The sequence below is a fragment of the Cebus imitator genome, unplaced genomic scaffold (assembly GCF_001604975.1).
Source record: "Cebus imitator isolate Cc_AM_T3 unplaced genomic scaffold, Cebus_imitator-1.0 Scaffold148, whole genome shotgun sequence".
Lineage (NCBI taxonomy): Eukaryota > Metazoa > Chordata > Mammalia > Primates > Cebidae > Cebus > Cebus imitator.
Genome location: NW_016107463.1, coordinates 2,861,382 through 2,875,317, shown reverse-complemented (window position 1 = coordinate 2,875,317; position 13,936 = coordinate 2,861,382).

Sequence of the window (13,936 nt, the reverse complement as noted above, 5' to 3'; positions counted from 1 at the left end):
TGCATGGAGGCCACCAATGCCCCATGCCTGCACTGACACTGCTGCCGGTGCAAATGCACAGATGGATGCCAGCATCCCTGCCTTCCTATGCTGCCACCAATGCCTCTGTGAACACCAGCATGCAGGAAGGTGCCCTCTGAACCAGCTAGGCCCCATCCCACCAGTTGAGTGAGCAGCCCACCACACTGCCACTGCTGCTACTTCTGCTGCCATGTGTGAAAGGGCATGGATCCTGTTGCTACCACCCAATGAAGCACTTCAGCTGGCCCTACCCGTCAGAGGGTTGTGGTCAATGGTCCAGGAACACCTTGGCCCCTCTACCACAGCAGGTTCCTAAACTCAAGAGGCCTGGAGAACAAAGCCAGGGGCCCAATATCAAAACCCCACAGTTAGAGTATACAGTTCAGGAGTGCTGATCTGAACCTTTTCCCCCTAATGTCTTCTAGTAATGAAGCCACTTGACTGAGCCCACTTAATACCACAAGCAAACACCCAAGGAAATCAAATAAGATAAAAACTTTGATAAATTCATCCAAAGAATAGCAACTTCAAAGCCTGAAAGAACATCAGCCCACAAAGATGAGAAAAAACCAGCACAAGAACTCTGGAAACTTAAAAAACCAGAGTGTCTTCTTATTTCTAAACAAGTTCCTCAGCACTAGTTCCCTAGTAATGGTTCTTAACCAGGCCAAAATCAGTGACATGACAGAAATAGAATTCAGAATGTGGATAAGAAGGAAGATCAAGATTCAGGAGAAGGGCAAAACACAATCCAAGGGTTCTAAGCAATATAACAAAATGATATAGGAGCTGAAAGATGAAGTGCCCATTTTAAAAAAGAACCAAGCAGATCTCATAAAGCTGAAAAACTCACTTCAAGAATGTCACTATATAATTGTGAGTATTAACAGCAGAATCAACCAAGCTGAGGAAAGAATCTTGGAGCTTAAAGGCTAGTTATTCAAAATAACTGTCAGATAAAAATAAAGAAAAAGCAACAAAGAAGAATGGATGAAATCTCCCAGAAATATGGAACTATGTAAAAAGACCAAACCTACGACTCACTGACACCCCTGAAAGACAGGGAGCAAAACCAGACAGCTTGGAAAACATATTTCAGAATTTCATTCATGAAAATTTTTGCAACCTTACTAGAGAGGCCAACATGCAAATTCAGGAAATGCAGACAACCCCTGTGAAATACTACTCAAGAAGACCGTCTTCAAGACACAGATTCTTCAAAGCTGAAATGAAGGAAAAAAATTTAAAGGCACCTAGGGAGAAGGGCTGGGTCACCTACAAAGGGAACCCCATTAGGCTAACAGTGGAACTTTCAGTAGCAACTCTAAAAGCCAGAAGAGATTGTGGGCCTATATTCAGCATTCTTAAAGAAAATAAGTCCCAATCAATAATTTTATATCCAGGCAAACTAAGCTTCATGAACAAAGGAGAAATCTTTCAGACACGCAAATGCTAAGAAAATTTGCTACCTCCGCATCTACCTTACAAGGGGTCTTGAAGGAAGTGCTGAATATAGAAAGACCGTTACCAGCCACTACAAAAACACACTGAAGTGCAGAGACCAATGACACTATAAAGCAACCACCCAAACAAATCTGAAGAATAACCAGCTAACAACATGGTAACAGAATCAAATCCACATATATTAATACTAACCTTCTGTGTAAATGAGCTAAATGCCCCAATTAAAAAGCACAGAGTGGTAAGTTGGATAGAGAAACAAGACCCATGGTGAGATTCTTTCCTCAGCTCGGTTGATTCTGCTGTTGATACTCACAATTATTTAGTGACATTCTTGAAGTGAGTTTTTTGGCTCTATCAGAGCAGCTTGGTTCTTTTTTAAAACGGGCACTTCATCGTTCAGCTCCTATATTATTTTGTTACATTGCTTAGAACCCTTGGATTGTGTTTTGCCCTTCTCCTGAATCTTGATCTTCCTTCTTATCCACATTCTGAATTCTATTTCTGTCATGTCACTGATTTTGGCCTGGTTAAGAGCCATTGCTAGAGAACTAGTGCTGGGGAATTTGTTTGGAGACAAGAGGACACTGGCTTTTCATGTTTCCAGAGTTCTTGTGCAGGTTTTTTCTCATCCTTGTGGGCTGATGTTCTTTCAGGCTTTGAAGTTGCTATCCTTCGGATGGGCTTATCAAAGTTTTTATCTTATTTGATTTCCTTGGGTGTTTGCTTGTGGTATTAAGTGGGTTCAGTCAAGTGGCTTCAACAGACTTACCTCATCTACACTGGCACCCATGGCTAAAAGTGAAGGGATGAAGAATAATCTACCAAGCAAATGGAAAACAGAAAAAAAAGCAGATCCTGTTATTTTAATTTTGGACAGAACAGACATTAAACCAACAAAAATAAAAAGAGAAGGAAGGGCATTATATAATGGTACAGGGCTCCATTCGACAAGAAGACCTAACTATCCTAAATATGTACACGCCTAACACAGGAGTACTCACATTCATAACACAAGTTCTTAGAGACCTGTGAAGAGACTTAGATAAACTATACAATAATAGTGGGGAGACTTTCATACCCCACTGACAGTATAAGGCAGATGACTGAGGCAGAAAACTAGCAGATATCCATAACTTGAACTCAACGCTTGACCAAATAGACCTAATAGATGTCTACAGAACTCTATACCCCAAAACTACAGAATGTACATTCTTGTTATGTGCACATGGCACATACTCTAAAATTGACCACACAGTTGTACATAAAATAATCCTCAGCAAATTCAAAAAAACATAGGAACAGAAAACCAAATAATACATGTTCTCACTTGTAAGTGGGAGCTAAACATCAAGTGCATAGGACACAAAGCAGAGAACAACAGACACCGAGGCCTGCTTGAGAGTGGAAGGAGGGAGGAGGATGAAGATCGAAAAACCATGCATCAGGTACAATGCTTACCACCTGGATGATGAAATAATCTGTACACCAAACCCCAGTTACCTGCAATTTACCTATATAACAAAACTGTACCTGTATCCCTGATCCTAAAATGAAAGTTTTAAAAAAAAGAAAATCAATGTAGTTCACCACATTAACTGAATAAAGAAGAAAAAAATGCATAAATAAGATCACTTTCTCAATGATCTCTACATAAGTGAAAGGGAACTCATGGGCATATGATAACAGCATTTATTGCCTTGTCACTGGTTTTAATGTGAGAATTTGAAGGGGCTTTGAGCCTATGGAATCCTTACTAGCTTCGAAGAATCATCCCCTATTTATATTATCAGCACACTCTCAATGCTTAAAAACCCTTTCATTCACAAACCCATAATCTCAATTCAGAACTTCTAATCCACTGTTTTTCACACTGGCTGAAAATGATAATTACCTGGAAGTAAAATCAAAAAAAAATAAAAATTAAACACTTCTTTCTCTATATCTCATCCTAAGGAATTATGATTTCATTTTTACAGGATAAGATGGAATAGGTTGAAAAGCAACTATTGCATTTACTCAAAAATTTCTTTGTTCCGGTCACATTTTCTTCATCTCTTTTCTATTAATTTCAGTAGTACAGACACAGGGTCTTCAAGTATTATTTCATGATTTGTGATATGTCATTTGGATTTATTCTTATTAAAAATGAGTTATCCCATACACTTATACAATAGCTATTCATTTCCTCATCACTTTTAACTTATAAAAATTATCTCTATTTTCCATCCCATCATGCCTTTTCTTTCTGGCATTTATTTTGTACTTATCAACCATGGAGTCATAGGAGGTGTTTCTTGAGTCATAGGATGCTGTCCTCCATGTGTCAGTTTTAAGGTTATTTGTGTTAAATTACCTTAACTACCCTAAAACTAACACATGGAGAGCAGCTTTCTCTAACTCAAGAAACACAATGACTAAAATGACCTAACATTATTAATAATCCATTTATTGGTGATGAGCACAATTAATTGCCAACTAATTTTACTCAAACAGTGAGCGTTCATAAACTGAAAACGTATAAGTTGAAAAGCTTCCATGCCAGATACATAATAGATGCTCAACCTGTATTAGTTTCCCCTCCAAATTATTTCCTTGATTTGCCCCTCCCTTTCCCATCACTCACCTTTGGATAATAAGATCATTAAACAGATCTTGTGTAATCTTAAATTTTAATTCCTAGTGGGCTATTAATATTCAGCAATCATATTTCTTCCTTTTGTAGAATAAAAAATAGTTTGTATTCATGAGTGGGAATCCTCAGGGTATTCACATCCCATTTGCTCACAGAGATGATGATAACAACCCATTAAAAAATGCTGATGTTCAATCAGAAGAGAATGAGGAAAATGACATGTAACACACTGTGTGAGACAAATGCACCCAGGTTGAGCAAAGCATGATAATCCAGACAAGGACAGCACTCCTTGTTTCTCACCAGAAGCAGGCACCTTTGGGCATATTGTTACAGAGAGGGTATTTTGTGGGTCCTTTCCTCCCTTCCATAAGGCAGGAACCATAGCTGACTGGAAAAGCTGAGTCATTTGGAGCAACTGCTCTAGTGAACACCAGAAGAGAGAAAGGAGAAGTGTTTCCATTATCGCAAGCAAACAGACTAATGCCTTTTCTAAAATGTTTTGGAGCTCCAAAGACCAAAAAAATGGGGATGGGAGGCAAAGTGCATTCCTTACGCAACTCAGAGGAATATAAATAACAGAGTCTGGGATTCGGAATCAGGAAATTGAATGTGGGTTCTGGCATTAGCCTTATCTTTTGACATACTCTTTTTAGAGGTCATTTAATCTTTCCTTGACTCAGTCTACAGGTGAAATGTTATATTTTCTCACATTTAGATTATTTGTACGAAGGACCTCCACAGTCTAGACCACGTTAGGTTGAACCAAGCACAATGTACTTCCCTGTTTTTGCTCCTCTTGCACATGGTGCAAACCTCGTGCTGCTGAACTCAGAGTCTTACATTAGGCATCTAACATCTAACTGTTAAGCAGTGACACACACATTTATCTGAACAAGAATAGGCAACAGCTCAAGCACAGTGCAAGCTGAATTCATATTAGATTCCATCTTATTTTATCCCCTCAAAGCAACAGAATCTGCAGAATATGAAGTCTGGTTGAATCATATAAAATTTCCATTATGAAATACCTTTTACATCTTCTGTGTGCAAAGTAGCAACATTCGGATTACTTTGTAGCTATCAACAATAATGTCCTAGTTTATTTTATATTTGTGTAACCAAAAAGCCCCTTGAAATTAATTTTTCAAAACAACTCTTGAGTGTGAGACATCACTTCCAGGGAGACAGAAGCGGGATGCAGATTTTCAATACTTGTTTGGCTTATCTGCTCTTCTACGAGGTTGAAGTTGGCTCCTCTACTTTTCAAGCAGGGAACCCAAATGCCTCGCAATCTCAGGAGGCGGAGAATAAAAGAAAATAACTTTATAATGTATGGTGATAATTAGGCTGACTTGTATAATAAATTCAATTTTTAAAGCAAAAGGCAAAGCTTCCTGGAATTCCATTGCTTTCTTTAAAAAAAAAAAAGCCATTACCAGGAAAAAATTTTCCAAATAATTTTACATTCAAGTGTTTACAATCATCTGTCACATGGCTTCACTTATGGACTATGATATTTTTCAAAATTTTTCTCTGGTCAAGATTTTGCTTAGAATTCTTCACCCATATTTTTAACTGCATACTGGATATGTCCACTGAAATATTTTTCAGTTATCTTAAACTCAACATTTCTAAAACTGAATTCACATTTTGCCCTTTCCACTCCCCTTTTTTGTACACACACACACACACACACACACAACATGCATACAAATTCCTTCTATGTTCCAGTGTTTATTAGAATAGGCTAACCTTATTCTGCAAGAACAAACAACTCCGAAATCTCAAAAGCATAGCATATAAAGTTTATTTCTAGCTCATACAAGGTTGTCGCTTTACTGGGCAACAATTCAAAGCAGCTGTGCTCCATGGGGTTACTTGGGGTTCCCAGCCGTTTTAATTCTGTGGCTCTACAGTCTGAACATATGGTCTCCCTGCTTCTTGCCAAAGAAGAAGAAAAAGACTGAAGAATAGTATAGGAGTTTCCATTGCTTCGTCCCAGAAGTAACATGTGTCACTTCCACTTCCACTGTGCGGTTTCTCCTCACTGCCAGGGTATTGCCAAGCATAGTTTTCCACGTGCCAGCAAGAAAGAATAGGAAACAAAAAGTACATGGCATTGTATTTGGTCAAGTTTCCTATTTCAGATTCGTGATTCAGAATCTGTGATGTTTATCCATCTTTCTTATCAACCCTCATCCAATTGAATACCATTGATAAGTGGATACCATGAATTCTGCTTTTTCTATATCTCCTTAATTAGTCCATCTTTCTTTGTTCCCACCTTCACTTAAATTCATACTTCCATCACGTCTCCCTTTGACGATCGCAACACCTTTTACCAGGTCTCCCTGCATCCAATATTCTTTCTCTTGAATCAATTATCTACACAGCAGCCATAGTGATCTTTTGAAAGTACAAACATGGTCATATTGATTTAACCTCCCGCTCAAAACCCTTCTGGAACTTCCCTTTGCTTTAAAAAATGCCAAAACCTGTAACTGTGATTTATAAGGCCTTTTATTCCCTATTATGTGCTTCCTTCTCTAACTTCATCTATTGCAAATGTACATGTTGTAGTGTGTGCTGTGCTGTGCCACCCAGTCTTCCATCCAAGTCAAGCCTGCGTTTCTCCAGCCACTGGATATTGCTAGTGGCTGATGGCTCACAGCTGAAACGCTTTTCTGAGAAGTGCCATAAACCAAAAGAAGCTCTTTCACCCGTGATTACTCCAACCTGAACTTTTGTCCAAGGTCAGTGAAGGATAAAAAGGATTTCCTCTTACCTCAACTGGGGACAAATGTGAAAGGCCATCCCAGAACTCACTATAGGGTTTTCTGAGATCTCTATTGTAACTGCATCCCAGGCCAACTTCTCCCACTATCCAACCCTGTCTTCTTTTTTACTCCCTGATGAATGTTGTCCTTGGAAGAACTTCCAAACAACCTTCTCCACTGAAATCTCTGTCCTAGAGTCTGTTTTCTAGGGAACCCAAGAGGTTCCTCACTCTCTGTGCTATAGCCATTTGAAATACAGCACCCAAGTTATGTTTGTGTGTTTGTTCCTGTCCACACATTTACATGTGTAGTATCTGAGGTCTGGAAGGCCAATCCTACCTTCCTAACTTCATTTGGGTCTTTCCTACTTATGCTTTAGGACTGGGCTTAAACATCACATCAACAAAGAAGCCCTCTTATCAATTCCATATTAGGCACTGCATGTATATCCTCTCTCCCCCATACCTACTCAGACTCAGAGCAATTCATTCTTCTTGTCAAACTACATTAGAACTCTCAGTGTAGTGGGGTTACAAATATCCTCAGATATGCAATGAAAATGCATTTAGGGTGATATGATAGACCCATGATTAAAATCTGTGACCCTGGTTATTTGGCTCAGGCTCAAAGCCCAGAATTCTTAGCCCCTTATTTCTGAACATAGGCCTCTTCTTGCTTTCTGAGCTCATTAGCATCTCTGATTCACCTAAGAATCTCTGGGTCACCTGAACTCTGAACATGGACCTTGGGAGTCAGAGGGCTACCTGGTTTTCTTCTGCAGCACCCTCATCCAGCCATGAGGGAGTCCGTTTTGGTGTGGCAGAAAACTGAAGGCTAGGATTCTTCCAGGAGTCTTCATTTCCTCCTATATTACATCTTTCTCTCCTGTCACCAAACTCAAGGCTGTAGAGGCTGGTTTTCCATATTCTCTCCTTATATTCTGAGATGTCTATAGCCCTGGCACTACCTCTTCAATCCAGTCTTTTAAATCTCCTCATGTTCTAATAAAGTAATTGAGAAAATTATTTCCTTTCTCGTGACCTCTTTTAGAGTTACTAACTTCCATAAAAGGTCACAAAAGTCAGCTTTAATATTTAAGACTAATTAGTGGCCTCTTTTCTGAGCAGTATCCTTCTTCTCCCTCTTGGGGGAAAAAAAAAAAAAAACCTGGTGGCTTAGCTTAGGAGAAGGCAACAAGAAAACACATTTAGAAAGGTCATGAAAATGTGTAAGTTTAATATTTGCAAAGAACTGTCCTTCATCTCTCATTGTAGCTATTCACATATCTGCTGCTCTACAGTGGGTTTTCTGTCAGTAATAAGCATTTTTATTTATCTTTGCAAATTCAGTGACTAATATAGTGCATAGCCCATCATAAGTGCTCAAACGTTATTTGTTGAAAGACACTCAGAACATCTCCACCTCCTACTCCAGGTTTATTAAGATTCTTCTCCTCTAGTAAAGAACACCACCTGGTTCATCTTTTTTAACTTATACCTCTATTCACTTTTAGTTTCAAAAAAATTTTTATTTCCAGAGACACCTTTCTTCTCTGTGTTCACCAATAATCCATATATTTGTATGTTTACTATAAGAAAAATAGGCTAGATCTTCATACATATGGTAAATATACTATTACTTTTAGTGTTAATCTGATGTATGGTATATATTCTAATTGCTTTTTTGATGTTTATTAATTATTTTTCATCTTCTTTAAGAACTGCTCCAGCTCTTTCATTAAACATTAAACTACAAAAAAAAAGAAAATCAAATTATTTTCTTCTATCACCTATCTTTGCCATATATAAAAATTTCTGCACATAATTAAAAATATGTCAACCAGCATGCAAAAATTTATAAGTAAAAGAATGAGATTTTAGAATTATACATAATTTCAGGATATTGATTCCAATTAGGGATTAAGACACACAAGAATTTTTCAATTGGGCTAAGGCTACATATCTATAATAATAAAAATAATAGTTAACCTTTATTGAGCTATTACTCTAAGCCAGACAACTTATTTTATATGTACTGTTTTATTTACCCTTCACTGCACTTACAAGGTTTCCAATAATTTTGTTCCCTTTTTATTGCAACTGAGACACAGTGAGTTTAAATAACTTGCCCAATGTCATACAGTTGCTAAGTGTTGAAATCATGATTTAAACTTAAGAGAATTTAATCCAAAATTTATACTTTTACTTATGGACAGTACTTCCAACTTTCTAAATAGTTGAGTAATCTTTTGGTTATTGCTTTGAAACACTGTTTCTACCATACACACTAGTTTTTCTAATGGGATCAAAGAGTTATGGTTGCCACACTGAGACTGTTCAAATTGATCTTCCAAGTTGAATACCTGATCTCCATCTAGAATCCTCTGCTTTGAATCTAGCCAAACTCTTCTTATGGTGTGCATTGACAGAAGTTTCCACAAAATGTTCCACATTACTCTAATGAATTACACTTTTTAATAAGTCTGAGCAAGCTAAAAGTGAACTGAAAAGCGCATGTATAAACATCATCAGAACATGGACAGAGTTATTAGGAGTAAAGAATGCTGCTGGAAACACAGACACAATAAAAGCTTTGCTAAAACACCAAAAGCAATGGCAACATAGCCAAAATAGACAAATGGGATCTAATTAAACTTAAAAGCTTCTGCACAGCAAAAGAAACTATCATTACGGTGAACCAACAACCAACAGAATGGGAAAAAAATTTTTGAAATCTACCCATCTGACAAAGGGCTAATATCCAGAATCTACAAAAAACTTAAACAAATTTACAAGAAAAAAACAAATGTGAAAAAGTGGGTGAAGTATATATGAAAATACACTTCTCAAAAGAAGACATTTATGTAGCCAACTAACAAATGAAAAAAAGATCATCATCCCTGGTCATTAGAGAAATGCAAATCAAAATCATATTGAGATGCTCATGCCAATTAGAATGGCGATCATCAAAAAAATCAGGAGACAACAGGTGCTGGAGAGGATGTGGAGAAATAGGAATGCTTTTACACTGTTGGTGGGAGTATGAATTAGATCAACCATTGTGGAAGACAGTGCAGCAATTCCTCAAGGAACTAGAAATAGAAATACCATTTGACCCAGCAATCCCATTAATGGGTATATACCCAAAGGATGACAAATCATTCTACTATAAAGACACATGCACATGTATGTTTTTTGCAGTACTGCTTACAATAGTAAAGATTGGAACCAACCCAAATGCCCATCAATGATAGGCTGGATAAAGAAAATGTGGCACATATATACCATGGAATACCATGCAGCCATAAAAAAGGATGAGTTCATGTCCTTTGCAGGGACATGATGAAGCTGGAAACCATCATTCTCAGCGACCTGAACAAGAAAAGAAAACCAAACACTGCATGTTCTCACTCATAAGTGGGTGTTGAACAATGAGAACATATGGACCAGCGAGGGGAACATCACACATTGGGGCCTGTCAGTGGGTGGGAGGCTAGGAGAGGGATAGCAGGGGGTAGGGGGATTGGGGAGGGATAGCATTAAGAGCAATACCTCATGTAGATGATGAGGGGATGGGTGCAGGACATCACCATGGCATGTGTATACCTATGCAGCAAACTTGTACATTCTGCACATGTACCGTAGAACTTAAAGTATAATAAAAATTCATTAATTAAAGCTTTGTGAAGAAGTTATTTGTCTCTAAGTGCTACAGTGGCCAATCAGATTTGCATGCTGTAAGCTTTAATATTCTATCAATCTGTTAAGCTTCATTTAGTTATATAGGCAAAATCCAACTTGAATTAATTTCCGCAAAAAAAATGAGCATATTTATTGAAAGGGTGTGTGAACGGAGGGAAGCAAGTGACCCTTGGAACTAATGAGTGGCTTCAGGCCAGGAGAAATTCAGGTTAGTCCCTCTCATCCGTATTTCTCTCCATGCATTTCCCTCATTTGTGGTTCTCATTGCAAATCACATTTCTCAGTTTACCTGTAACTGCTCTGAAAGCTTCTGTGATTATTCAATATCCAGCCACCTATTTAGAGAGATGGAATTAATTCTGTCACAACCAAATTTTTAGGGGAAAAGTTTATTTGTTCTGCCTGAGTTACGTGCTCATCAGGACCAATCAAATGCGGACCAGGCTAGATTTTTGAGCTGGGGTTTCATTTCTGCACAGTTCCACTGTGGTCTGTGTGCTGCATTAGAATTGCACATATATCACAGCTCTTGTAATGGCTATGTAGATGGTGGATCATTTTGCAGGTAGACCAGTTGGGGGAATTTCTAGAAAAATGAGTATGTGATAAATAATCAGATGTTCACCTCAAACAGGGAAGAAAGTATAGCTGTAATTTTTTGAACATAACACTGAGTATGTCATAGATCTTGAAGGCAAGAAAAAAAGAACAATATTCTAAATCAAAATCTCAAACATCAGTTGAACTGAGCATGAATTGGCATATATATGATATACTCCCTCCTTCACTTGGATCCACAGTTTGGCTGAGTGTGAGTAAGACTAAAAGAAAAACAAGGGTTAAGGACACATTTGGGGCTTATTCTTAGTAACATAAAGGAAGACACAGAAAACTAATATTTATTGTATACAGTGTGACACCAGCTCTTTTCACTTATTATCTCATTTAATTCTCCCTGCGACACTGTAAAGTAGGTATTATATCTCCATTTCTCAGATGCGAAAACAAAGGCTCTAAAAGATAACTTTCCCTGAATAAATTCTAATAAGTAGGAAAGAGTGTTTAAAGCTAAGTCTGTCTTATTCCAAAACCTGAGCTCTTCTGTTTTTACCACAGAAAAGCATTTTAGAATAAGAAAAAATAAAATAAAACTCAAGCATAGGAGAATTTGGTGGCAAAATATAAAATGTAAATAACATAGTAAATTATTTGAATGAAGAAAATATTACTGGTATCTGGACCGAGAACAAAAGGGGAAAAGCTCCAGATAATAAAGCTCATAAGCCAATAGAGGAAAAACAGATTTATCACATAGGTAACCACGTGCATTGATGAAATCTGGACCATATACTTTTTTCACAGCTGAAAAATTCCACTGCCCATTTCCTAAGAAAATAGTATCATATAAAGCAGTACTTGAAGATTTTGGTTAATGAATAGTTTGTCAGTGAACTTTGAAGCCCTGACTACAATTCCTTGGGCCTACATGTCAGGGTCAACAACCTCACTCAATAGTTTTATTTATTGTAATATTAGTTGGTACACATTAATCAGAGAATCTCAGAGTGTAAATACCAAAAGGGCTTCTGAGAGATTATTAGCAGGGAGGTCAGGGGAATCTTCATTTTATAGATGAGAAAACTGAGGCCCAAGGAGGGGCAGATACTGTGAGAGAAGAGAATGAAGCCCTGACAGAGCCCCAGACAGTCAGAGCTGAGCCGAAGGTAAGGCCAGCATGGCCCCAACAGAGACCAGTGCTAGCAAGCAAGGGGCACCTGGACTCATGGGCCATCATGTGGTCAGAAAGGACTTCCCTCATATCATCTGCTGTGGGTTTAAAGCCAGTTATCAAAACTTAGCTCAGAGCCTCCAGATGCACTCAGACCTAATAAAATAGTCATGCTCAATTGTTGCTCAGTTCTGAGAATAGTCTAATGTTCTTATTTAAAAAAAAAAATTAGAAAGAGTTTGAGTTCACCAAGGCCAACCTCCTCCTCAACAAGACATCACTGTCACATTAGTGATCTAGTCTCTCATACCCTTCTCATGATGGAAAGTTGTTACTCCTGTTTTCTGAAACTTTTAATAGTGCACTAAAACATGACACCTTGAACTCTCTCACACTGACACTAATTCAGCCTTCGAGTGCCACAGTGAGCAAACCCAGATGTAGTTTAATTTTAGTTCACATTGTTTCAGAGCCACCTACCCATTCTTCCTTAAATTTATTAACTCTGTATGTTATCCAATTAAAATGAGAGAGAGAGAGAGATTTTTGTTCATTGTAAGTTGAATTCATTCTAGATTTACAAATGTTTGGATTTAGTTTTGGTCTGGCTTGGTTTGGTTTGGTTGTTCTAAGGTCACTCATCCTTAATTAGGATATGTGTGGATTCAGTTGAAGTTTAAATACTGGAAAAACTCAGAAAACCTTTTCCATGTTTTTGATATGTACCCCCCTCATTAGTGATTGCAAGGCCTTCTTCACAGCTGCAGTTCTCTCTCTGCTAAGGCTTCCATCCTCCTCGGCCTGGAGAACTGGTCTTCGCCCTTCTGTCTCAGCTTAAAACTCCATTCCTCACTAAAATCGCACCTATCCCATTGCTAACCACTTCTATGGTACCTTCTGTCTTGCAGCAGTGTGAAGGCACATGGGGTCACTGATAGTAATGCTCCCAAGTGCCACTGCAGCACAGTGCCTGGGCACAGAGTAGGTGCTCAACTACAACAACAAATTTGTGAAATGAATCCATGAATAAATTAATTAATAAACCCAAAACACTCTTTCTGCACCATCCCCCTTGAAAGCTACTTCTGCTACCTGAGTCAGCTGGAAATTTTTCTTAGAGAAATAATATTCAACTCCAAGATGGCTTAGTATCTGTGTGAACTTAAGTCATATTACTTAACACCTTTGTGCCTTAGTTTTCTCATCTATGAAATGAAAAAAAAAAAACAGTAAATAACGATATAATATAATTAATAGATAACTTAGAGTGACGAGCGGCACATATAAAAAATTCAATTAGTGTTAGCTCATCGTTATTACTGTGGTAGTGGTAGTATTACTCTAGTGAATGTGTGATATACTTAGAATTTATAATTAGATGTTTAACCTTTCCATTTTTTCCAAGCTTACTGAATTATTATAAGACGAATACCCTTATAAACACCCATGCCAAAAATTAAAACTTTGGCAGCTGCACTAAACTCCTCTCTACATGTTCCATTCTAATCACAGCTTCCTCTCTCCCTCCAGGAGTAACCTGACTGCTGTAGTCATTGCTTCTTTGTGTTTCTTCCTGTTTTTGTCACCCAAATTTTTATTTATAAACCCT